Genomic DNA, 24832 nt, shown 5'->3' with positions numbered 1-24832 from the left:
GATGCTGAGCTGCATGGACACTGGGTGGAATTGTCTCTGTTGGCATAACTCAGTACTGGTTTGCATGTAGTAGTCTATGCTTGTGTTGGAATCATTGAGAAACCCCACCTTGAGGTATTGGCATGCTAAAGTGTTAGGAGAGAGTTTACAGTTTGTGGCTTTATAGAAAATGTTGCAGGGTAGGATGAGTTGAGATTTCTCATTCCTCTTTGGCCTTTGTAATTTGTCTCCACTTAATTAACTGCTCAGTGATGCAGCTAGTACAGAGTTGGGCTGGAGTTGACTTACTACCAGGAACTGGGTGGTCTCTGGCTACTTTGCTCTTAAGGTGAAGCTAGTGAAATAGGCTTTAGTTTAGAGTTTTATGGTCCTTGTTCAGTGTGTACATTTGGGGGGGGGGCGGGCGTGGTGGCACACGCCTTTAATCCCAGCACTTGGGAGGCAGATTGCTGTTGAGTTTGAAGCTAACCTGGTCTACAAAGTGAGTCTAGGACAGACAGGATAACATAGAGCAACCCTGTCTTCAAAAAATTAAAAATATTTTTTCAGTACTCTGAGTGAGTAGTGAAAATATATTTTGAATGGTGCTTGTTAGATAAATTTAATCCTGGGTTTGATTCCTAGGACCCACATCTGTAATTGCATTCCCAGGGGTACTGCAGGCATGTGGTGGACAGACATTCACACAAAACATCTATATGCAAAAAGGGAGGCAATTAGGAATTAGGTACCTGGGTTTGAGTGATGAAGAGGGTCAGGATAGTCTGCCAAGCACATCAGATGTGGGGGCCTCTTCAGCCCCCATCACTCCAGTTTCTGAGTAGCTTGTCCCACAAAGGGGGAAAAGATAATTGACACCCAGCTACAGCACAGATAAAACTGCAAATACGTATGTTTCTGCCCCAAGCCTCTTGTTCCCACACCCTTAAACTACACCCTTCCCTATACCAGTCACTTTTGCTGCTCTTGGTGGCTTTTGGTAATCGGGTTAACTCTTGTCTCTGTAGAGAATCTTCCTGAAGATATGGTCTGTGGTGATTCTCTTTAGTGCACATGCTCCATCAGCTGGAGTGACTGCATTGTCACCTTGGCTGGAGCCCCACTGTGAACATTGTGCCTTTTCTAGGTGATACGAGCTACAAGATCAAGAGACATGTCTGGGTTTCCAAGATGTTGGACTTAGACTTCTCTGGTAGAGTCATCAACTATCGTGAGACACTCATTTGTTCATAACTTCAAATTTAGGGACCTAAGATGTTCCTCAGCTGGGGCATGCAGGAGTTACTGGAAGTTAAGGTCAAATACATGAAAGATGGCTGCAAATGCTTGGACTTAAACAGTAGGGGCAGAACAGGAATGGATGGTGTCCTTCTCTGGATGCTTCTGAAATAGCATACTGAGCACAGTGATTGTCCTCCATTGAATGGCTCAGTCTTAAAACAAAAACCCCATGAAAACATACACTTGTTTTTTTAATTATTTTTAATTTTTAAAATATTTCTTGTTTATTATATATGTAGTGCTCATCAGAGCATATTATAGATGGTTGTGAGCCACCATGTTGTTGCTGGGAATTAAACTCAGGACCTCTGGAAGAGCAGTAGGTGCTCTTAACCACTGAGTCATCTCTCCAGCCCCATCCACTTGTTTATAAACACATTATCTATGATAATGTTTCTGACAGCTTCTATCCCAGCCGCTGAGAGCCAGCTGCAAGGAGCCATGGATGGAGCTGAAGATGGAGACAGGCAGGTCCAAGGCTGCAGTGCAATGATTGGGGCAACTGACTAAAGTGTGCTCAAAGGTGTCACAGCTCTCATCTTTTTTGGAGCACGGGGTTTAAGACACGGTTTTTCTGTGTAGCTTTGGCTGTCTTGGAATTTTGTAGACCGGCCTGGCCTTGAACTCACAGAACTGCCTGCCTCTGCCTTCTGAGTGCTGGGATTAAAGGTGTTCCTCCCACTCACCCCCTACACACACACAACCTTCCAGGTCACAGCTCTTTTTTTTTGGGGGGGGGGGTTGGTTCGAGACAGGGTTTGTGCAGCACAATGCGATCGGGGCACTTTTCTATAGGTCTTAGATGCTATCTGATGACACGCATAGCTTTTGGGTTGGTGGAAGCTAGTGGTCTGTTAAGTTATTAGATTCCAAAAGGTTGTTTATTAGTCACCAGATGTTAATTCTGATGCAGAAAACACAGAGGTGAGCAAGGAATGGCTGTCCCTCTGGGACAGCACTTGCCCAGAATAAGGTGCTCAGTCTGTGGACCTGCAACACTCCAACCTCTGCAGTTAGAACAAGTTCGAACAAGTCAATCAGTGTCTGCAGATACAGTTTTCCCCTGGGAGTTCTCATCCACAAATTCCCACCCAGGACCAGCAGATGCCAGAAGGGTCTTCTAGAGCAGTCAGACGGCAGCTGCATTATGGTGACTGCAGCAGAGCACTCAGGTGATAAACCCACCTTTGGACATTCACAGAGGGAAAAGACAGTTTTTACATTTTAGCGGTTGGGAAAAAGATCCAAGGAATATCAGGCAGGACTTTGTAGCATGTAGGAAATTATTTGATGCTCAAAAATCAGCCTCTATATTAAAGTGGGCTTTAAAACACTTTTTGATATTTTTACTTTATATATTAGCATTTTGCCTGTGTGAACGACTGTGTACCATGTGCCTGTGGAAGCTGATGGGTCCGCTGAAACTGGAGTAGTTGTGAACTGTCGTATTGGTGGTGGGAATCGAACTTGGGTGTCCTCTGGAAAAGCAGCCAATATTTTAAAATGCCAAGCCACCTCACTAGCCCCATTTCTTTTCTCTCTCTCCTTTCTGAAGACAGGATTTTTCTGTTACCTTGGCTGTCCTGGAACTCTGTAGACCAGGCTGGCCTTGAACTCAGAGATCTTCCGATCTCTGCCTCCCTGGGATTTAAGGTGTATGCCACCACCACCCAGAATGTATCTTTTCTTTTTTTCATATATATTTTGTTTTGTTTTGTTTTTGGTTTTTGTTTTTGGTTTTTTGTTTTTTTCAAGACAGGGTTTCTCTGTGTATCCTTGACTATCCTGGAATCGCTTTGTAGACCAGGCTGGCCTTGAACTCACAGCGATCCGCCTGCCTCTGCCTCCCAAGTGCTGGGATTAAAGGCATGCGCCACCACCGCCTGGCATGCCTCTTAATTTTTAATTTTCGAGCACAGCCATACTCATCAAGCAGTGGTTGTCTTGATGCATGAACACTTTTGTAAATGTGGAGCCTCCCATGTCTACCTTGACCCCTTGACGATACAGAGCCTGACAAAGATGGGAGGGAACGGCACAGAGCCTGAGTGGCCTTCCACCAACAGGCCACACCTGGGCTCGCTTGGGGGGGGGGCGCAGAACCTGCCATTTCACTGACCAAGGGGTGAAGAGTATGTTTTATCTTCTCTGAAGCCTTTTCTTGTTCTTTTTTTCCCCTTTCCTTTAAAGTTTCTTTTCTTCCCTTTTTTCTTAATGAGACAGGGTCTCTCTACATAGTTTTGCTTGTTCTGGAATATACTATGTAGGCCAGACTGGCCTCAAACTCAGAAATCCACCTGCCTCTGCTGGGATTAAAGGCAAGTGCCCCAAAGCGTGGCCTGCCTTTTCTTTCTGTGCTATTGTTTTTTTTTTTGAGACAAGTACAGAATCTGTCCTGAGAAGAGGGTAAGATTCTATCACATGCAGACAAGTGACCAACCCACCAAAGAGAAGTCCTAGTGGGCTCACCTACAGCTGCCACCCACCACTTGGCATCATGTGACGAAGTGAATGCTGGGAAGGGGGAGTTTTCCTGGGCTGGTCTCTCCCCACCCCCCTTTGCCCTTTCCTTCCTCTCTCACTATCCCCTCCTTCTCTCTGCCTCCTGGTGCTGGGCGTTGAACCAAGAGCTAGGTGCTCTGCCATTGAAATACATCTCCAGCCTTCTTTTTATTTTTTTATTTTGAGGTAGCCTTCCTAAGTAGCTCAGGCTTGCCTTGATCTCACACTGCAGGGTGGCCTTGAACTTGCAAACTCCTGCTTCAACTTCCAGAGTAGCTGGCCTGATCGTATCACTTTCTGTTGACACTGGCCCAGTCTGCTATTCTCTGCGCCTCTGGAGGGTGACAGCGCCTGAAGGTCCTTCCTAAGAACAGTTACTCAGTCCACTGTTCTACTTTTTTTTTTCTAGATATGGTTTCTCTGTGTACTCCTGGCTGTCCTGGAATTTGCTCTGTAGACCAGGCCAGCCTCGAACTCATAGAGATCTGCTTGCCTCTGCCTCCCCCAAGTACTGAGATTAAAGGTGTGGGCTTGACCTTTCTACTTTTTTTTTTTAACTTGTTATGTTTTATTTTGTGTGGGTGCTGAATGAGCCTGCCACTGCACACAAATGGAGGTCAGAGGACCACTTGCAGGAATCAGTTCTCTCTCTCCACTTGAATGTAGAATTCAGGGATCAAGCTCAAGGACAGGGCCCACGTTTGAGCAGCAAGCCCCTTCAGCTGCTGCGCCATGTTGCCAGCCATCTTTGAAAATGCTTGTATTTTAGCCCCTGATCTGATGTGTCTACCAAGAGTTGGTTCTTAAATCTACCCTGGTTACAAAGCCTGGGAGGAACGGCAGTGATCAGGGTTGATAAAAGTTTCATCAGAAAGCCAGAACTTGGGAAAGCTGAGTTCAGAGTCAGCCCGGGCTGTGTTGGGACACCCCATCCCAGACAGAACAAAACATTTGTAAGCTTTCCTGAAATCTTTTGAGGACCATGAAAGGGATCTTTTTCTAACCACAGATATGCAGTCATTTCACTTTTTAAAATTGACAGCAAAAGGTGCCACTCACTTGACTGCAAGTTGTGTGGCCTGAAATAAAGGTCATCCGGTAGCTATTTTGCATGAGCAGGGCGAGGCAACCATTTCCTATTCCTCACACACCTCAGCCGCAGGAAGTAGACACCGCTATTGTCCTTACTGCAGAGGCGAGAAAGGCTTCTCAGAGAGGTTGGTTCACTTCTCTGGTGACAACAGCTGTGTGAACACTGAATAGGATTTTATGATCAGTTTTTCCTTTTGTCTAAATTTTCTTGCCTGTACAAGGGATATTTGCAATAATTTCATGCTCACGGAAAAAAAAAAAACCCTTTCCCGTTTCCTTTTCCCTACTTATTCCAGACTCCTCAACCGACCTTAGTGATGGCATTCTGGAAATGCCACTGGAAGTAATCAGTATGTAAAAATGGCTGGAGTTTAGCAGGGCAGTGGTGGCACATACCTTTAATCCCAGCACTCCAGAGGCAGAGGCAGGTGGATATCTGTGAGCTTGAGGCTAGCCTGGTTTACAAAGTGAGTCCAACAAGGCTGCACAGAGAAACCGTGTCTTGAAAAACCAAAACCAAAACCAAAAAAAAAAAGCAAATAATGGATGGAGTTCAGATGCCTCCCAACTGCTCTCTAAGCTTGCTGGCTACTCCCTAGTCTCCCTCCTCCTCCTCCTCCTCCTCCTCCTCCTCCTCCTTCTTCTTCTTCTTCTTCTCTCTCTCTCTCTCTCTCTCTCTCTCTCTCTCTCTCTCTCTCTCTCTCTCTCTCTCTCTCTCTCTCTGTAGGTATGCACACTTGTGCATTTATAGAGAGGCCAGAGATCAATGTTTTCTTCCGTGGCTCCCCACCTTGCTTTTTGAGACAGGGGTTTTCTCTGTACCCAGAGCTTGCTGCTTTGCCAAGTCCCACTGCTGAGATTACAGATGCTGTCCCTAGCTAGCGTTTATGAAGGCGAGGAGGATCTTACTGACACTTGAACACCCCTGTCCACAGCCTGTCTTTACTCTTTTGAAGGTTCCATTATGAAGACAGATTTTCTGAATGCTGCAGCTAACAAGATGTTCAGTTTCTTCAGTTGGTGCTCACTGCTGTTGCTCTGTACATTTCACCCAACTGTGACTTAAAAACAAACAGGACAAAGAATACTTGAACTTCAGTCGTTACAAAGCCTCAGGCACCAGGAAGAAATCATACATCTTGTTACTCTTATTATTGTTCCAATAGATAGCTTCTTAGCCTGCTGCTCCAAATAAGTGTCCCCGTTTCGAATTTTATGTCTCAAACCGAAATGACTTTTATGAAAAATGGCCTTGTTGGCCAATGTGCCAGACCTTGCCATCACACAGATGAAGCAGACGTACGGCCTTGTGCTGCCCCCTTGTGGTCATGAGTTTATATGCAAGAGGGTGTTGGCGGTTTTTCTTTAGGGGAAAAAAAAAAGGAAACAAGGTCCAACATATGTTTTCAGTCAGCACGTTTTAAGATGTGACAGACCCGTCAAAACAATACAATTCATCAAAATTTAAAGTAACTGCTGCATAAAATGTGGACACGTTCCTCAGCGTTCTCCACGGGCCTAACAGTGAGGGATGCCGAAACATTGTGAACAGCAACGAGCTAAGGAAGGGAAACTGGGAGAGTCATGTGTAAGTGTGTGAGAAGCAGAGCCTGGACCCAGCTGGCGGGGCGAGAGGCAGAGAGGCCATGAGTGCAAGGCCTGGGGCTGGATGGAGCTGAGCTCACCTGAGCTTTACGAAACTCGAGCTTCCTTCCTGGGTTGCCTGCACAAGTTTGAACAGGGCCTCTGCTATCAAGGGGATCCAATTTCAAAGAGAGAAAGGGGCACAAGAATAAACACACACACACACACACACACACACACACACACACACACACACGGAATAAAGACAGTTTCAGAAGAGAAAGTGCTGTGGTGGGAAGGAAACAATCTGGGAGCTTTGTTAAAAGGCTTGTCTAGAGACCCACACTGTACAGTAAGAGAAGACTTCTGGGCTGGTGAAACGGCTCAGGGCATAAAAGTGCTTGACACACAACCCTGAGCATCTGAGTTCCATTTTAAGAACATGGTAGAAGGAGAAAGCTGACTCAGAAGTTTTCCTCTGGCCTCCACACTCTACATGTGGCACACCAGTACTCATAAGCCCATTGTACACCATCTCTCTCTCTCTCTCTCTCTCTCTCTCTCTCTCTCTCTCTCTCTCTCACACACACACACACAAACTAATATTTTTATTTATTTATTTTTTAAGACATGGTTTTTCTGTGTAGCCTTGGCTGTCCTAGAACTCACTCTGTAGACCAAGCTGGTCTCAAACTCACAGGATCTGCCTGCCTCTGCCTCTCAAGTGCTAAGGACTAAAGGCGTGCACCATCTCTGCCCGGCTTACACACTGAAAATGTAAAAGTCAAAAACTGAGAAGGCCTTCCCGTATTAATAGCCGTGTGCTACTTGTTACTGCAGAGCAGGCTATGGAGAGAGTCTTAAGTCTAGAGCTACTGTCACAAAAAGCCCTTATTACAAAACATGGAAGCCATGCGTGGTGGCGCATTCCTTTAGTCCAAACACTCAGGAGGCAGAGGCAGGCCAGCCTAGTCTACAAAGTGAGTCCAGGACAGCCAAGGCTACACAGAGAAATCTTGTCTCAAAAAACAAAACAAAACAACCCAACCAACCAACCAACCAACCAAAAACAAAACCATGGAGAAAGCAAGCCGTACTGCTCTGGAAGCTTCACCCTACTGTAGCTTTCACAGTGCTGGAAGGTGCTATGCAGGCTTCTGGTGGAGACTGATTACCTTTCTCACCCATCTGTGAACCCCGCAAGCTACAGACGCCTGCCAGACAAGATACACCCATTGATGTGACAGTGGCATAAATAGTATGAAAGCAACCAGCCACTTTCTGGTTGGATCTGAGGCCTGCTTTCTGAGATGGGCCCTGGGAGAGAACCTCATACTATTATTCTGCTAAATGGACATAGCGCATCTCTCAGCCCCCGTCAGAGAAGCTTCTTCTTGCAGTAGATGGCAATTAACTCTAAGACGCGCAGCTTAGTCTGGTCCATGTACTGAGGATAAGAGATCATGGAGTGCTTAGTCCTAAATGAGATGTGCACATCCCACCCCCATATCCAAGGCTCAGTGATCTTCCAGGACTAGGTGGCCGGGAGATTGTTAAGAGACAAGGTGGCAGGCAACCTCAGGAAATCAGTGTTGCCCAGACACTGGAAAGTTGCACATAGAAGTTCACAGCAACTGTGATGGTATGCACAAGCCCTTCACAAGCTCAAGGCAACACAGAATGGTGTTGGGAGGTGGACAGGAAATCCCACCCCTAGCTGAGGAGCTATTGGCAATTCATAGCTACTGGGAGAGGGAAAGTCAATTGTCTTTAAAGTTGTTACCCTGGTAGAGTGACAAAATGCAGGGCAGTTCCTACTCCCAAGAGTACCTAGGCAACAAAAATGGAGGAGGAGGAGGAGGAAGAGAAGGAGGAGGAGGAGGAAGAGGAGAAGGAAGAGGAGGAAGAGGAGGAGGAGGAGGAGGAGGAGGAAGAGGAGCAGGGCTGGAGAGATGGCTCAGACGTTAAGAGCACTGTCTGCTCTTCTAAAGGTCCCGAGTTCAATTCCCAGCAATCACGTGGTGGCTCACACAACCATCTATAATGTGATCTGGCGCCCTCTTCTGGTGTGCAGATGTACATGCAAGCAGATAATAAAAATAAATACATACATTTTTTTTTTTAAAAGGAGAAGGAAGAGGAGGGGGGCGAGAAGAAGAAGGAAAGGAGAAAGAATAAAGAAAGAAAGAAAAAGAAAGAAAGAGAAGTGAAAACTAGAAATTGAGTGTAGGGAGGTGACGATAGAGAGGGTGGATTTTGGAGGAGTTGGGGGGAGAAAGGCGAATTTGGTCAAAATACATTGTGTAGGGGCTGGAGAGATGGCTCTGTGGTTAAGAACAAGGGAACTGGATTCAGTTCCCAGCACCCACAGGGCAGCTCACAATAGTCTATGACTCCAGATCCAGGGGATCTGACGCCCTCTTCTGGCCTCCTCAGGTACTGCATGCATGTAGTACACAGAAGTGCATTCATACAAAACACCCACACAGGTAGTATTCAAAACAAAACAAAACAAAACAAAACAAAACAAAACAAAATTCCTTCCTTCCTTCCTTCCTTCCTTCCTTCCTTCCTTCCTTCCTTCCTTCCTTCCTTCCTTCCTTCTTTTCCTTCTCTCTTTTTCTGAGACAGGGTTTCCCTGTGTAGCCTTGGCTGTCCTGGACTCACTTTGTAGTCCAGGCTAGTCGTGAACTCACAAAGATCCGCCTGCCTCTACCTCCCCAGTACTGGGATTACAGGTGTGTGCCACTGCAGCTGGCTAAAATAAACAACTCTTAAAAAAAATACATTGTACAAAATTCTCAAAGAATTAAAATATTGTTTAAAAAAACCCTCCTTATCTATGTGGAGTTTGAATCGCCCTCAGCATACTGTGTACAGGTGTGAGGACCTGTGAGTGTGTCTCAGTCAGTTCCACCCTAGCTGGATTGTGTACTCGGTGAGGGGAAGGGATCCAGGTATGGACCTGCACTGTGCCCACCTGGGCTTTTCTGAAGATCTGTGATGAGTTTTCCTTGCCTGCTGCTGCTTCAATTGGCCCCATGTTTTCTCACAGCCTCAGCCGACACAGCTGGCTACAGAGGGCGGCTTCCCAGGTGTCTGAGCGGCAGGCCAGTGGAGAAAAACACAGGCTCCTGCCCAGGTTCCTTTGGTCGTGGGTTCCACAAACACGTGCTCACTGCTGTCCCCGAGGTGGCAGGACAGGCTTTGCCGACAAAGTGGGACCTTCAGGGTTCTCGCCCTTAGCAGGTGGAGCAGGGTGACTCCAGACCTGAATACACCAGGCATGAAAATGACAGCTCTTATTCTGGAAGGCCTGAAGACTTTAGACAGAGGGTGAATGTATCCAGTTGGCATGACCCAGGTAAGACCAATAACCTCTGAGCTGAGGAGGCTGCGCTGGGTCTGAAACCTCTCTCCCACAGGTGCTGTTCCCCGTCAACGGAAAAAGCGGTATTCTTACAGTGGCATCCGGGAGCTAAGATGGATAGTGTGAGGCTAGCCTGGGCTACATAGCGAGTTCCAGGCTATCCTGGCCTGTGTCGGGGTGTACTTGTGTCCCACAGCCAGAGTTTTCCCTGTAGCCCTGCCGCTTGGCGTTCCAAGCTTCAGTTTGCCCAGTGAAGAATGGTTTCTCACGGTGGTTGAATGACACCCTCAGGTGGGTTGTTAGAACTTGACTCAGCTCAGGAAGTAAGGCAGCAGCTGGTCCAGGTGGTGGAGAGGGATGGAGGGCAGCAGGGAGTGGTGGGGTGTGTGCACAATGTGGGAGTGCTGAGGCAGCTCCAGAAGCCAGCCAAGGGCAGGGCTGTGTTTCTCTTCCCGGTTCCTGGTGCCGCATGTGGGTGAGGGAGAGAGGCCCTCACTGGATTAGAAAATTCACCTGCGAGAGGCCCAGAGGCGCCCGCGAGTTACTGTAGTGTCCGGGATTGAGCAGTGGTTTTTGGAGATCTTTCTTTATTGTGCTGTGCAGGAACCCAGGCTTTTCTTAGCATTAGAGCAACTTAAGTATTTATGTATTTATGTTTCTGTGTAAGAGTGTTGCTGGGTGGCGGCAGCGACACACAACTTTCATCCCAGCACTCAGGGAGGCAGAGGCAGGCAGGTGGATGTGAATCGGAGGCCAGACTGGTCTACAGAATGAGTTCTAGGACAGCCAGGGCGACACCAAGAAACCCTGTCTGGAAAAACAAGCAAAAAACCCAAACAAACAAACAGAAAACAAAACAAAACAACAACAACAAAAAATCTCTCAAACCAAAACCCAAAACCTTCTGCCTAAATATATGTATGTACACTACATGCATGCAGTACTCAAGATTGCCAGAAGAGGGTGCTAGATCCCCTAGAACCGAGTTAACACGGCAGTTGTGAGCTACCGTGTGGGTGCTGTGGACTGTACCCAGGTCTCCCTGGAAGAGCAGCCAGTGAGTGCTCCTAGTCTTTGAGCTGAGTTGTCACTCCAGCACTGACAGCAGCTTTTTAAGCTGAGTGATCACTTGGCCTTCTGTTGCACCTCCTCCCCTTTATTAAGGCCAGGCTGGCCTTAAATGCATGGTAAAACAGCAAAGTGCTGGGATTACAAGTGTGTGCCACCACACCTGGCTCCCTCTTTCAGTGTTCCTTTTCATCCCAATGGAGTTTGAAAGCCAAACCTGGTAATTCTGATACTGGGCCATATCTTAGACTCGTGGTATGTGTGCGAGAGTCGTTTTTAAATCTGCAGACCCTTGGGCTGCCTTCAGCGTTGGACGCTTGCTTGCTGGGAACCTGCATTGTAGCAAGCAGGGTGCAGGGCATTCTGAGGCACCACCCTTCCCGGCAACTATGGGGCCGATCCGTCTTCCATTTGTGATTTCCTCCTTTGCTGAAAGTGGACTATTTACCAAAGGACCAGTGGGCGCTGCTTCAGTGTGAGGACCCCAGGATGGGAACCGTAGCTCCAGCTTCGGCTCCTGACACCCCTGTCCCTTTGGTCACAGTGGAGACCTGCGGAGTGAGCCACCCTAGGATACCTTGCCCCCTGTGCTTTAGACACACCCCAAGGCCTTCTGTTGTTGCCTGAGGTTTGAGAAGCTACTCGTGCACTGGTGCAATGTGGTTTTGGTTTTGAACCTGGAGCCCTTTTCATTTACGTAGAGTTTGAAGCGCGACACGATGCACTTCTTCACTTCCTGCTTTCTCCAGGTGGGAGGCATTTATCCTTAGAACCTTTTGGGAAGTGAATCTTCCATATCTGAGCTTCTAAGGGTCTAGCAGTTATGAAGACATTTCTTCCCTTCCTTACATGGGATCAAAATCTAGGAGTGAATAACAGCTGACTTTCATCAACGATAATTAATTAATTACAGTGGTTCTTTGGATCAAACTCAGGACTTCAAGCATGCCAGACAAATAATCCATCACTGAGCTCCATTCCCAGTTTTAAAACCAGACTTATGCCTGGTGGTGCCAGCACTTGGGAGGCAGAGGCAGGAGGATCACTGTGAGTTCGAGGCCAGCCTGGTCTACAAAGCAAGTCCAGGACAGTGAAGGCTACACAGAGAAACTCTGTCTCGAAAAACAAAACAAAACAGAAACAACAACAAAAAATAAACCAGACTTATATGATACAAGTGGGAGGGAAAACTGCCAAGGTCCTGCCTCCACCAGCCTCTTGAGGCAGCTACTGTTAACTGTTTGAGGTAGCATTCTGTTTGTATTTATATTACAAACGAATATGCATTTGTGGGGAGTGGGTTGTGGAAGTCAGTTGGGGGGTTCCTGCCCATAGTTCCAGCTCTCCTATTTTTCCCCCCTTTATGCACCTGTACCCATGGCCACCCCTCCAGGCTATAGCTTGTCCCTGACACTCTTTTCCACTCCTGAGTGTGAAAGCTTTGGGTGGATGCTCTCACAGATGAACTTCTGCCCACTGCCTAGTTTGTGGCCACTTAGGGTCAGCAGGGTTTCCTTTGGACTGTAAGGGATGGATGGCAGAGGGTTGCATCCAGAACCCCAGCTCGCTGCCCTCCAAGAGAGCTGGGGAATTTCCAGTCTTGGAAACAGTATCAAGAAATAGTGAGAGGAGGGGCGCCGTTGGAATGGCGTACAATTCAAAAGTTGCTGAGGGACTCGAACTAAGTGGGTCTCCCCGAGGAGCCCCCTTCCTCCCGATGACCCCGGGCTCTTGCTGGGACCACCACACATGCAACCGAAGCCGCCTGTCTCTGGCTTGGCAGCCTCTGTTTTCTGCCTCAAAAGCTCCGGCTTCCCCTTCATTCTCAGGCCTGGTGGATTTCTCTGGAAATCACCCCTGTGTGTTCCGTGTGTGTTTCCATTAATTGGCAGCAGCCTCATCAAAGGAGGTTGCTTAAGAAAATGTTGGCAGCCAGAGGAGGCTCGGAGCTTAGATCCGGTCTTCTTACAGCAGGAAAGCCTTTCTTCCCCGTCTAAACAAATACCAATACTTTCCCCACCTCCCCTTACCCTGCAGGCACAAGTTGGCTTTGAAATCCAAGGGAAAGGGTTCAGGTGTAGCCTTATTTTGGCACAAGCTCCAATTCATGTTATTTTAAGAGTTTTATGCACATTACCCCCTTCCCACATAGAACTTAATAAAAGTCATGTGTATCTATCCCCTTTTCGGGTTGAAGTTCATCTGCTTGACTCCAAGGCCGGTTGCAGCACTGTGGTGTTGCAGTTTATATTTCGGCCACGAGAGGGAGCACGATACTTTGAAAACCACTTGATTTTTCCTTGGTTTTCTGGTAAAGGGAAATCTGTTTTGTAGCAACAGCCCCCTTCACCCGCGCCTCCCACCCCCCAACCCCCCTACCCCCCTATCTTGCAGGTTGTTGCTACATGCGGAGCCGCTAATGAGCGATACAACCAGAGACTGTTGTAGGGGATTTACGAATTCAAAGAGAGACACTTGGTCACTAGTGTTGTTCTGTAAATAATTAATACCGCTGGTCAGCAGGTGGGTGTGGACCGTGCTGGCTGTAATCATTGGCATTTAAGACTTTAAGTGGACAGTGGCTAGAGGCCGGTTTTCTACCTTAATGAGTAAGTCAGAGTCTGCCCCCCAGGCACCGTTAATTGCTAAGAACTGACCTTTGAGCTGGGCTGTAAAGAAGCGCGGATTAATAACATTTTGGTCCCCAGAACTTCGTGTGATAATTATCTTTAGCGGTCTGCAGCAGCAGTAAAGGGATCTGGGCCAGACATTTCAGGGTAAAATTATGGGTTTGGAAGTCCAGGGGAGAACTGAAATGATAGTGGGCTTCTTTGGACTGAGTTCTGGGGCCTTGTACTCTGCATAGAGTGTTCACGGGGCTGCTTAACGTTCGTGATATTCTGGCAAGGTGAAAGTTTTTTTAAACTTTTCCATTTTTAAAAACTTATTTTTAATTAAAAAATTTACTTTACGTGCATGAGCGCCCCTTCCTCCGCCCTTCCCTGCCCCCATGTGCAGAACTACATTACATGGGTGCAGTAGATGCAGTACCACCGAATGCCAGAAGAGGGCATCAGATACCTTGGACCTGGTGGTATAGCCAAAAAACCTTCCTGTAGTTGCTGGGAACTGAACCTGGGTCCTCTGCAAGAGCATCCAGTATCCTTAGCCACGGAGCCATCTCTCTAGGCTGCACTCTCATTTTTAGAGAAAGGAACAGGTGCACAATAGCTGAATATTTATTTGTCCAGTTTGTGTGTGTGTGTGTGTGTGTGTGTGTGTGTGTGTGTGTGTGTGTGGAAAGCCCTGGCTTGATCCCTGTGTTGTGTAGCTCCATCCCTGTTCTATGCAAAGCAGTATGGGGACAGGACAAAGCAGGGACAAGGAAGACAAAAATCTCTGTCATTGTGGAGTTAGCAGTCTAGACTAGGACAATGGATCGAGCAAGAAAACAAAAGAGAGCTATTATTATTATATTATTATTATTATTATTATTATTATTATTATTATTATTATTATTATTTTGTGGTCTTGCACATGCTTGGTGTATTAGTTCCTCTTCTCATTGGTATGGTAAATTACCGGATGAAAGTAACTTAAAGGCTGGCCTAATGGTGGTGTTTTGAATCCCTGCACTTGGGACGCAGAGGTGGAGGTGGAGGCAGACAGACCTCTGTGAGTTCGAGGCCACCTTTTTCTACACACTAAATTTCCTGACAGCCAGAACTACATAATGGGACCTTGTCTTGAAACAGACGTAAGTAAATAAGAAGAAAAGATAGCAAATTGAGGAAAGAAGTGTCTCACTGTTGAAGGGCACAGTTCACCATGCAGCAGTGGCTGCCGTACGAAGCAACTCTGCGTCCACAGTCAGCAAGCAGAGAGCAAGCAGCACGCTGGCACTTGGCTCATTTTCTCCTCTTTATTGAGTCCAGGACCCCCTCCCCCCAAAGCACAGGCCAAGGGATGGTCCTACCCATATTTACAGTGGACCCTCCCTTCTCAGTTAACCCAATCTACAGAATCCTTCATGGATGTTGTCATCCTAAAAGAGTCTAGACCTGTCAAGTTGACACCCGAACTCCCACACTGGGCAAGCACTGTTCCTCTGAGCTGTACCAGCCCCAGGATACTTCCAAGGGCTGTGTAAGAGGAGCAAACAGGTAGCTTGGATGGGCAGCATCATGGGTGCTGGGAAGAATGGCTGCTTTTCAGAGGGTGTCTACGGCTGCAGGGTGGAGAGGGGCTGGAGAAATGACTCTTAAGGAAAAGGCTCCATCTGTGGGCAGAGCATGGAGGTCCATAGGTCCAGAATCAGAGCCCAGCCTATGCAAAGGACCTGAAATGGTCTGGCTTGGGTGAAGTGGGTGAAACAACAACAACAACAACAACAACAACAACAACAGCAGCAACAACAACAACAACAACAACAGCAACAGCAACCCAGGCACATAAAGCTGGGTTTTGTAGACCTGCGTCCCTTACGTCACACCATGGACTCCCAAACTGTCTACCCATGAGTCCGTCTTTGCCAGGCATATGTGTTGCTGTCAGACACAAGACAAGCCTGTGGCTAGATTCCAGCTCATTTCACCTCCCCCCTCCCCCCAAAAAAGGCATTTAATTCATCCTTGCTGGCCTCCCCGGTTCCCAAAGGAAGGCCCAGCTGCCAACTCCCTCTTTATTATAATCTCCCTCTGGCTTCCTCCATCTGCTTTGGACCCTGGTAGGAGCTGGCGCCGTCATCCCTGGCCCATCAGGCCCTACATCTTGTTTAACCTGCTGAGCTCTGACACTGGCCTTGGTTCAAGGGCAAGCCAGGCCTTTGGGATGGTCACAGCACAGAGGACAAAAAAGAAGCAGGCCAGGTGGCGGTCGAGGCCGCGTCCAGGTAGACCATGTGCATGGACCGTGCAATGTGGTGATGTGCATGGATTGGGGGGGGGAGGGGAGCATTCAGCTGCGCATCAGTGGGAACTGGCCAGCTAAATTCTGATTTCTTAGTATCGTAGAGTTTCCAGCAGCCATTAAAATAAGGATCTGTTGTTGTATTTGGCCTAAGGAGTTAGATTCAAAGTCTCCATTGAACATCATATGGGGACCATTTTCTAGGCAATCTGTATGCAGAGGAATTGTCTCAGAAGACAGAGTGGGTCTGTAGATGAAGGTCTCCAGTTGAGGTTGGGGAGATACTCACTGAGGGCCTGAGGGATGTGTGTGTGTGTGTGTGTGTGTGTGTATATACACACACACATATATATGTATATATATATACATACAAACATATACACATATACATACATGTATGCATGTATAATATGTATATGTGTATAACACATATATGTTACACATATATAATGCATATTGTATACATACAATATATTCTGTGTGCACACACATGTATTTAGTTGATTGACCCACTGAATTCCTGTCACACTGATCACATATAAACCTGCTCTGTTTTCATCTGAGTCTATCAGTGAAGAAACGGAGGAAGCACCAGAGAGAGAGAGAGAGAGAGAGCGAGAGAGCGACTAATATTCCTGATGTCACACAGCTTGTGCTGAGTCAGGATTTGAACTCAGATGCTGGCTCCGGCTCCAGAGCTGCAGTGCTCTCCCTGCCGGCCTGTGCTGCAGGGCGTCTCAGAGCCTTTAACGTGCCATTCCACACTCTGATTCTCTGAAGGGTTCAGCAGACCACGGCACCCTGCTTCAGGAACTGACGACCCTTGACGCTTTAGAAGGGGCTTTAAGGAGCTAGATTGCGGCAGATTGTCAGCCCTCAGGATTAAGCCACAATGTCAAACCCCAGCACGAAGTGAGCATAATTTTGGACCCCTACTTAACTGCTTTTGTACCAGATTCATGGGGTTTGCTCCTTCCTTGATACTGATGAGCACAGTTTGGCAACTCTCGGGTTTATTGGTAAGGGCCCCGCATCCTGCTGTGGCTGGGTAACGTCTGCAGCTCAGCTTCCACAGGTCTGATGGCCTCTGAAGATGAGTCCCAAGCTGCAGGGCATCTCTTGCCAAAGCCACAGCAAACCTAAGTTCTGGGAACCTGGAGGAGAGAGCAAGAGGGCCCCCGGCTTGGCTGGCAACGCTGACACTTTTTGATAAGCAACCACAGGCAGCCAAGCATGTTAGCATGTCAGTGGCCCTTCCTCATGGCACACCTTTGCAGGGAGCTTGGCTGTGCTCTGCTGGAAGCCAGGTTCATCACCTCACTGATCCTCTCTGAGGGGAGCCCTGTTTCACTTAGACATGGGGTACGCGTATTTCAGCAATTTCAGAGAACGAACCAGTGGCAGTTAGTTCTTCGTACGCCATCACTGTCCTGGTTCACTGTCTTGGTGACTAGCCTTGGGACCACCAAGCTGTGCCCCCATGCTACAGTGCCATCAAGCAGCCTTCCCCCTTGGCTTCCTGACAGCTCGCTCTTCAAGCTCTGTCTTGAGCCATACATTCCAATGACTTCATACAAACAGAGTTGTGTGCTGTAGCCATTAGGGTTTGGAGTCTTCAGAGTTCATGCGTGTTCTGGCAGTATTATATGATAGCACTCCCTTTTACTGGCTGAGTAATATTCCACTATAGATATGCCGCGCCAACTCTAAACACCATATTTATGCTCATTTTGGTAGTGCTGCTGGTTTTACTCAGAGAAGCTTCTTGCAGTGGAGGGAAGTAAATGCAGAAAGTGGCTAAAGGGCAGGGAATAAATGACTGTCGAATGCTCAGCCTTAAGTGGGACATCTATTCCACCCCCTCCAGGGCTCAGGGAAGGATGGGGTGGAGTGCCGTGGAATGCTGTCTCCTGGATATGATGTGTGACATTGCATCTGTGAGTTCATGATAGCTGTGGTTGCCTGTATAGGAACTGGGCATGTCCAGGCCCAGCCGTGTTTCATCGTGGACAGAGGAGGAGATTCCAAGCATCTCCACTTTCCCCACCCCCCCATCCCCCACCACACCTTGACTCCAAGGATCTATAGGCAGTCAGTGTTGCCAGGAAGGACATTTTCCCCAGTGGGGTAGCCATATTTCCACAAACAACCTCTCACCCGTAAATTTATGGGGTTACAAGACAAAAGAGACAGGTAAGTTGGGAATAGTAGGGGACGAGTTAGAAAGAGAGTTAGCAGGGGCGGGGGTGGGGGTGAGACACCGTAGTAGGGGGATGAGTAAGACCAAATACATTATGTACCCAGAAGAATGTCGTGGTGAAACCCGCTGTTATGTGTAGCTAATATGTGTCAATAAAATAACCGTCCAGGGGCTAGAGAGATGGCTCAGATACTAGTCTTGCAGGAGTCCCAAGCCTGCATTTAGCATCCATGTGGGCAGATCTCAGTTGCCTGTAGCCTCAGCTCTGACAGGTTCTGAACCCTCTTCTGGGCTCTGAGAGCGTCTGAAGTCACATATATGTACCCCCCCCCAAACACAGACACAAACATACTCATGTAAACAAAAACGGCAGCTCATGAAACAAACAGTACTCTGCACTATATGGATGTGTGTAAATCTATAAACACACACAGTGCGATGCATGCAGGATGCGTGCCGTTCCCTCAGAAGATATACATCTACCTGTACACATGCATGCGTAGCATGATCTGTTCATTCGCTTGTTCCTGACATTTTCCACTGTGTGTCATTGAGCAAGTTTCTTTGGGCCTCAATCTTTTTGTCCATAGCAGTAACCGCCCTTTGGTGAAAAGGGTGGAGTTGGGTGTCCGCTGTCTGGCACCATTCCAGGTACATATTGAAGATATCAATAGTGCCCACAAGTGTTACTGATGATGTTGATGATGTTTTGTCTTAATCCAGTGTGTCTTGGAAGGAGACCTTTGGTAAGGATTTGCCTCTAGGTAGTTGATTTGGGAAGCAATTTCAAATAATCATCTTGGGAGGTAAGATTCAGAAAGGGACAGAGCCCAGCTGGTTGGGTTATAATCCCTACCCCACCCATACCTGGAACTCTGGCCACATCTCAGAATCCTCTCACTAGGAGGCCATGGCCTGAGTACCGGATCTCAAACTCATCTAGGGCAGTGGAGGAGTCTTGATGTTCGCACGAAAGGCCATAGAGAGCTTCCTGGCATAGCAGTTTTGTTTTGTGTGAGGTCTGAGTGCCATGCAGTGGGCAGCTTGGCAGATGTGTGTATCCAGGCTGTATCATCTGCTCTGGGCATGAGGGCCCAGCATGCCCATTTCACTCCCTGCTCTCTACCTTTGAGAATCCTGCAGGACATCACACACTATCCCCTTATCAGGAAAGTAGATGGCACACAGTAGGCTTGAGGGCCCAGTTTTGTTTTGACTTCTGACAGAGTTTAGTTATTTTGGGAATGTACCCTTGGTTGACCCAGGGTGATACCCAGATTCTGTGTGGTACAGCCCTCAGCAAAGCGCTGAAGACCAGGGGGGCCCCAGAGAACTACCTAGCCGAGCTGCTCCAGGCTGAGAGGAGAGGCTCCTGAGAGCATCCTGGCCTGTGCTCAGACATATTCATGTCATTGAGATGATTTCAAATAAATTAAACCTAATGAATACCGTCTAATTAGATACAAGTACGAAAGTGATTATTTCTCAGACAACAAAGATGACTACTTCAGGACATTTAGAGTTTTGCACTCATGTGGGTGGGAATTGCTTTTAGGTTCTGTCTCCTTTGGTGGGCAGTGTTGACAGGGAATCTCTTTACCCGTCTCCAACCTTCTTCCCCATCTGCCTCTGCTGTGAGCTCTGAAAGCACTTCAGTCCGGCTTTTTACCGAGGACAGGTCAAAGTCCTCTGCTCACAGGGAGCAGTTCTGAGAACAGCTGTTTTGTAAGCAGCAGACACACCACTTTCTCCCTGTCCGGAATGTAGATGCAACAACTGGAGATTTCAGCAACCATTTTGAAGATTTATTTATTTATTATTATGTATACAGTGCTCTGCCTGCATGTACACCTGCAGGCCAGAAGAGGGCATCAGGTCACGTTACAGCTGGTTGTGAGCCACCATGTAGTTGCTGGGAATTGAACTCAGGACCTCTGGAGGAGCAAGTCAGTGCTCTTAACCTCTGAACCATCTCTCCAGCCCCCTCAGCAACCATTCTGAAACCACAAGGCTACAAGTCATCTGCTGAGGCCAGAGAGACATGCTTGGGGCTTTTCTGATGTCACAGCGACAAAGCACCAATGCGGAAGTATCTGTCTCTTATATTTCCAATATAACTGAATATTTGTGTCACTTAAACCATTGTTACTTGAAATGCAAAATATTCCTAATATATGCTGCTTCTTCTGAGCACTTGATTTCACAATTCCTAGGTGCGTTATGGGTATGGTTTAGGCAAGGGAAATGATGAGCAGCTCCATCTGGGTGACTCATCTCTAGAGGTGCTGCTCACTATCAATTAGGGGACCCATCCTCAAAGGTGCTGCATACCATCAACTAGGGGACTCATCTTCAAACACACTGGTCACTATCAATTAGGGGACCCATTCCCAAAGGAGCTGACTACCATTAACTAGGGGACCCATCCCTAAGGGCACTGATTAGCCTCAACTAGGAGACTCATCTTCAAAGGCATTGGTCATTTATAGAGCTCATGGCTAGCTCTGCATGCTGTAAGTAAAAATGCAAGGCTCTGTGTGTGACCCAGTAAACTACAAGATAAGCGTTAACCGGTCCTACTGTGTGGGAGAGCCTGTAGGGTACCTGGCTAGAATTTTTGAGCACTGCGAGGATCTTGTTTGTTTGTTTTTGGTTTTTCGAGACAGGGCTTCTCTGTGTAGCCTTGGCTGTCAAGGACTCACTTTGTAGTCCAGGCTGGCCTCGAACTCACAGCGATCTGCCTGCCTCTGCCTCCCGAGTGCTGGGATGAAAGGCGTGCGCCACCACTGCCCGGCTACACTGCCAGGATCTTGGAGAACAGGAGTGATGGGAGAAACTGTCCCAGTGCATAGGAGGCTTGTGGTGGGTGGACGTAGAGGCTGAACACACATGGTAGGAGGAACATGCATATAAGAAAGATATTAATGAAAAAAATTGGTGAATATAGCCAGGCATGGTGGTGTAGGCCTATCACCCCTTTGGGAGGCTGAAGTAGGAGGAGCTTGCGGGCTGTCCTGGCCTATAGAGAGAGAGACTCTGTCTCAAAAACCTAAAGGTTCAGTGGTAGAGTGCCTGCCTCCTGAGTACCACCAGGAGAAAAAATATTAGTGAAATTCAAATACGATCTGGAGGTTAGTGAATAAGATTTGCCAATACCAGCTTGCCTTTGAGAAGTGCATCGTGATGACGTAAGATGAGCATCTTACGTCATCATGATGCACATGACGAGGGAGCTGAGCAAGGCTCAGGTGTGTCCTGTTGTGGGATTGTCCTACTGTTGAACTGTCTTGTCGATCCCAAAGCTTTTGAAAATAGTTAATTTACACTTGGGAGGCAGAGGCAGGTGGATCTTTGTGAGTTTGAGGCCAGCCTGGTCTACAATGTGAGTCCAGGACAGCCAAGACTAACACAGAGAAACCTGTCTCAAAAAACCAAAAAAAAAAGAAAAAAAAAAAAAACCCAAAACAAGCCCCCCCCAACAACAACAACAACAACAACAACAACAACAAAAAACCCCAGTTAACTTAAAAATGCTGTACATGAGTGGCTAACAGTTCAAAGTGTGGCGAATTAGTGACTGTGGAGTACTCAGCTCTAACCGTGACATCTCTGCCACACACTCTTCCCCCAAGGCCCAGGGAGCATTAGACAGGTCTTGGAGAGCTGGAGTTAGGAAAGGATTGCCGTGACACCGCATCTTCTGCACACGACAGCCTTTCTACTCACAGACTCACAGTGCCTGTGATTGTTCGCACAGGCCCTACACAAGATCTTGTAGCTGGAATTCCATCAGGGAAGTGGGAGGGCTCACAAAGCTCCACCTCTAGCTGAGGAGCTGTTGGGGGTGGATGGCCACTGGATGAGGAAGAGTTAGTTTTCTTCAGGGGGTTTGGCCTGTGGTGGGTTGCTCAAACTCCAGTGGATGACTCCAAACCGTGTGCAGATGGGCACTAAGCGGACTCAATGATTTATATATAAAAAACAAACCAGAGAGGACAAGAAGTGAGGGGAACACAGTGGGGAAGGTGCCTGGGGGCAATCTCAGGTGGAAATAGGCTAAACATCACCAAAATATATTGTACGCATGCGTGAAATTCTCAAGGAATATGTGAAAAAAAATATTAAAGCACCATGCACGCATTGTTTATTGTTTTGGGGTCTCCTTTGTGAAGGCTTGGGCTTTAGTCACCAACTACCAGCTGTCTGAGAAGATGCTGGGGCTTCCAGAACACAGCCAGTGCTCGCCCATGCTTCTCCCTCTGTTTTCATGGACAAAGAAAAAAAAAAATACAGCAGTCTTCCCTCCTTTCTCATACATGGCATAGCTACTCAGCCCCAGAGATGTTCACATCTCTTACCAAATTTTAAAAAAATGTATTTAAGATGTACGTTTGTATAGTTTACTTATTTTAATTGAGGCAATTAAATTCTTACCATTTAATTTGTAATTTGATTACTTTTATTAATTCAAATTCATATTTGATTTTGTTTTTATGTTATTATTTTATTGTCCTGGGAAGGACGGGGAACAAAGGCGATGGTCATGGTTGGCACAGCCGGCCCTCTGAGATCATGCCTGCTTCCCTCTTGGAGCCCTATTCTCAGCAGCTGGGGCAGGCACAGTAGACCATCCAGGCACACACACAGGGCTTGGCACACAGGTCGGGGGTGGGCTCAAGACTTGGCTGGAGTTCCTGGCTGCGATGCCCTGGGTTTTGGCAGAAGGTGCCAAGCTGTTCCTTGTGTTTCTGGAGCTGGGGGACATCTGTGGCGTGGTCAGAGCAGATGCCTACCTGGCAAGGCACCCGGAGGACAGCAGACCTAAGACTTGGGGACCAGGCCTGCTGACACTGCAGGAGCAGCTGGGTCTAGCCATGGTTGCATCCCAGGATTTCTCTCTGTAAAGAGCCCGTAGAGCTTCTTTGTTTTCAAAGCCACTTCAAGCTGGCTTCCTGCTTCTGTCACAAAGAACCACAAGACTTGTTGAACAGTCCTTGTGCCTGACTTCCCAAGTTACAGCGTTGTCCCTGACCTTATCCTTGGCCGTTCACAGTTCTTAGAGTAAAATTGTCACTGTCTGGTCTTGCTCAAGACTCTGGGCTCCATGGGTCAAGCATCCTCATTCTGGCCCTTTTCTGCTATGAGCAAGGCCTAAGTCTCACCAATCCTGAGGCTCCTTAGAGTCTCAGCTTCCTTGTTTGTACAGTATGAATACCTGACCTCAAAGGGCTTTTGCACTGGCTTGGACCTGAAGCTCAGTGGTAGAGTGCTTTCCTGGCGTACGTGAGGAACCAGGTTCAATCCCCATGGCTGCCAAAGAGCTATTGAGAGGAGGGGAAAGCAGTGCAGTAATGGTCCACATGAACCGTTCACGCTGCGCTTATTTTTATCAGTTACTATTAATAAATGCAGGATGATGGCGGGGAGTAAGCGTGCGTTCTTCTTCTCTTTGTGTACTCAGTATGCTTGCCATGCAGATGGAAGTTGGGAAAATTTTAAGAGAGAGTATTAAGGGATGCTCTCTGTTTTTAGGAATCAAAATGTGAGCATGATGTCATAACCCTGTGGTTCCCCGGGGTTAGAAGAAGCCGTCATTGGCTTGAAGGGCCACCAAAAACAAAGGGTGAACATACCTGAGAAAACATGGCATCAGGTTATTAACACAGCACACACTTCACAGAGGGGCTGACCTGGGAGAGTGTTAGAAGGCTCTCAGGGACCAGAGATAGGGAGACCTCTGTTCGCTACCTTTCCCTGGGGAGATGTCAACAAATGTCCGTTTACTCCAGTACCAACGACAGACCAAATGAATAATCTCACCTAACACTAGCTTGGTGAAGCACTGAGTTTATTTCAGTAAATTACAGGAGAGTGGAGGCAGTGCATTACTCAAAAGGCCCACCCCAACCAGGAAAGCTGTTCCTCAGAGTTCTCTGGCCAAGTGCTGAGGAAGCTTCATTAATATGTGCGTGTGTGTGTGTGTGTGTGTGTGTGTGTGTGTGTGTGTGTGTGTGTGTGTGGGTGCACGTGTGCATGTACCTGTGTGTAAAGAGACCAGAAGAGGGTATTTGGATACCTTGGAACTAGCGTCTTAGGTTGTTGTGAGACCCTCTGCTCAATTTGGGCACTAAGACCCAAACTCAGGCCCTCTGCAAAAGCAATAAGCACTCTCTCTTGAAAGCTGAGTTCTGAGTCTTGTCCTGCTTACCTCTAGGAAGGGATGTTTCCATTCAGAAGAAAGAGCCTTATAAATTTGGTTCTCACTCTGGGTGACTGGGGGAGATGAAGAACATGCCCATTTAACATTGGGGACAGGCAGAGAGGCATCATGTCCCCAGAGCTGACCCTGGGCCTGAGGGACATACTTTAAAAAACAATCATCATTTGACTGCATATCAGATGGCCTGCCTCAGAGAAAAGCTGCTGAAGGAATGGCACTGGTCACATGCCGACTCTGGGTATCTCTTACTTTAAGTTCAACCAAAGCCTATAGGATCAGAATTGTCATTATTTAGACATTATTTATCATGCATGGTTTTATGAAAAAAAATTAAGTGCTAGGAAAAAGATGGTTTCTCTCGCCACTTCTAGAACTTTCCTACAACAATGTAGATTTCTTCTTGCCTTTATTCTCTGTCAAATAAAATCACTTAGGAAGCCAAATTTAAGCCATTTCAGGATTGCAGATGTGCAAAATCTTTTATGAGGAACATTTGACCTGATTTGTTTTACTAATTAACAAATATCTCTCCCCTGGATGGGGTGTTTCACCCGACAGCACATTTTTAATCAAGGCGTAAATTGTAGCAAACCAAGGTTTCTAAGAA

General features: G+C 47.4%; 1 long non-coding RNA gene across 4 annotated transcripts in view; it reads left to right on the top strand.

Moving 5' to 3' along the window:
* Positions 1-9643: 9643 nt before the first annotated feature.
* LOC311588648 overlaps positions 9644-24832 on the top strand; it is a 65821-nt gene continuing 50632 nt past the window's right edge. For 3 of the 4 annotated variants that reach the window (XR_014776284.1, XR_014776285.1, XR_014776287.1), the window contains exon 1: positions 9644-9823. This is a non-coding gene — a long non-coding RNA (uncharacterized lncRNA). The remainder of the gene's footprint in view (positions 9824-24832) is intronic. The other variant, XR_014776286.1, reaches the window with a different exon arrangement.

The sequence above is a fragment of the Acomys minous genome, assembly GCF_964271855.1.
Source record: "Acomys minous genome assembly, chromosome: 17".
NCBI lineage: Eukaryota > Metazoa > Chordata > Mammalia > Rodentia > Muridae > Acomys > Acomys minous.
Note: the sequence above shows the minus strand (reverse complement) of the source record. Positions and strands in the feature narration are given on the sequence as shown.